The sequence below is a fragment of the Camelus ferus genome, chromosome X (assembly GCF_009834535.1).
Source record: "Camelus ferus isolate YT-003-E chromosome X, BCGSAC_Cfer_1.0, whole genome shotgun sequence".
Lineage (NCBI taxonomy): Eukaryota > Metazoa > Chordata > Mammalia > Artiodactyla > Camelidae > Camelus > Camelus ferus.
The window spans coordinates 101,682,893-101,685,148 of NC_045732.1; the positions used below are offsets into that span (position 1 = coordinate 101,682,893).

At 33.7% G+C, this 2,256-nt stretch overlaps 1 pseudogene; it reads right to left on the reverse strand.

Moving 5' to 3' along the window:
• Positions 1-204: 204 nt before the first annotated feature.
• LOC116661912 lies at positions 205-1,860 on the reverse strand (annotated as a pseudogene).
• Between the last annotated feature and the right edge of the window lie 396 nt (positions 1,861-2,256).

Genomic DNA, 2,256 nt, shown 5'->3' on the forward strand with positions numbered 1-2,256 from the left:
CTTTGTCTCCCATTTTACTCTTAAATGTACTTAAAAAAATAAGGAAAATACAGGTACATATGTATATTTATCGTTCAAATAAGAAAATTGCAGATATTTGTTGACATTTGCCAAATTCAATTTTAATCTTTGTTATCCTGCATAATCTGGTAGTCCTCTGACAGGTAAGTTGTAATTACAATGACGTTTATAACCTTCAGTTGGCTAATGAGTTGGCCGTGAAAGAGATTTAGCTGATGTATCAGCTATCACTGGCACTGGAAACCATGGGTTCCTCTCTGTTTGAACTTTAGAAAAAGGACCTTCATTGTCTGATATGTGGTTATATCTATTTGGAAAAGTAGAAGGCTCCACCATCAGTAAAAGATAATTGCTCTGTATGGGAGATAATGTGCTGTACTGAGAAGTAGAAGTTGTAGTTGTAATGAAATTCACAACACGGCCATTTGCTTCAGTGCAGCTGCTTTGTGACTGCACGTGGAAAGTGGTCAACTGATTTAAAATAGCACGTTGATCTACTGCAACTAGTTCTGGTGGTCTAACTGACATTGATGATGCAGTAGAAAAATCACCTCTCATCGGGGTAGTCGTATCACCAATTATGTGGCTAGTAGAGGGCTTTCTTATTAGAGGCATGTTTAAATTTGCAGAAGGTAAAAATGCACTTTCTCCTCTAGTGTCAGCCACAAAACTAGAATTATTATTATCCACATTACCCCTTTCTTTAAAGTGCTTGTTGTTGAAATCTTGAGCCAATGAAGATACCAGAGAAACATTTTCAATCCCAACTCTTCTTTTTTTTCTCACTAAAACCTGGGGACAGCCTTGTTTAAAATTTGATTATGATAGAACTGCAGCTAAAAACAAAGGAGAAAGATTTTAGTAATACTTTCAACCAAAATACAAGGCTACATTAAGCCTAATCTATAAAACCTTAGATTTCACGATTACTATACAAAGATAATATCAACAAAATATGAACATTGTTGACTATTTTTTGAAATCCCTTATTAGGAAAATACACATTTAAATAGTATAGTCATCAAATTTAAAACTTATCATTTGCAGTAATAGTGAATGCCCCTTTCTAAAAGCAGCTTTAATACATTTATTTAGATTTCTGATAAGATTCATAGTTGCTAGCAAAGTTTCTCATAATCTTGAATACTTAACTCACTGTCCTCATTTTTTAGAAAAAATGAAGAATTTTAGCCTTAGTAGTTTTATACAATTTTTGAAATCTAGCTTTGCATTTATATTACCATAGATTGATGTACAAAATAAAATTTTATATATAAGTTATGAAGTGGTGACTAAAATTTCCGAATATCTTGTTTAAAACAGAGACTTCTTTTATTCCGCCAGAAAGTCAGCTAGAGAAGCAGATCTTTGAAAATTCTGCCGCACTTTACTAAACCCATAGAGGTTAAGCTGTCTAACTAAACTTTTCATACTTCCAGTTTCAAATATTCTGAAAGGGGCCTTTCTTTCCAAAACTTCCTTCTTAAAGACATCTTCATCGATCACTATGGAAGTTCCATTATCATCCCACCTGATGGATTGAATTTGGTCACTCCCAACCATTTTCCAGAGTTTTCTTGGAAATATCAGAGAACGAATATCATTATCTTCATCTGGTTCAGAGACACAATGTGTGTAACATGGTCTTTTTATCAATGATTCTTCACACAAAGTCTGAAAAGCATTTCCTTCAATCATAGACCTCAAGTCCAGTTCCCCAGAGAATGTTTGATCACACAATAGAGATCTACTGGTCTTTCCTGAACCAGTTGGTCCGTCTTTAGGAGACATATCTTGAATTTCTGAAGAAACATGTTCCATATCAAAAAAACTTTTTCTACAGCTCTTTTTCTAATCTGCATGATTTTGAGCACTGCAGCTTCAAATGCTGCATTGGCAGACCTGCACACATAAACTGCTATGCCATCACAGTGGTTCTCAACCTGAGTAGCTGTGACATCTCAAAATGACTGGTCTCCTAGCAACACAAGTGCAACATTCAGCCAGTGTTTACTTCTCATTCATCCAGTTAAAATGAAACATATAGGATGTTTATTTTTACAGTGTGATCTGTAAGTATTATTCCCACAAAATCTTTTTAAATAAATTAACTTTGGGGTTTATGAAATAAAACCAATCTTCTTCCTTTTATACACAAATTTATACGAGATTTGTGAACAGAGTACAAATAATGCACTTAATATATTAACTAATTTTAAAGTTTTGGAATTTAAT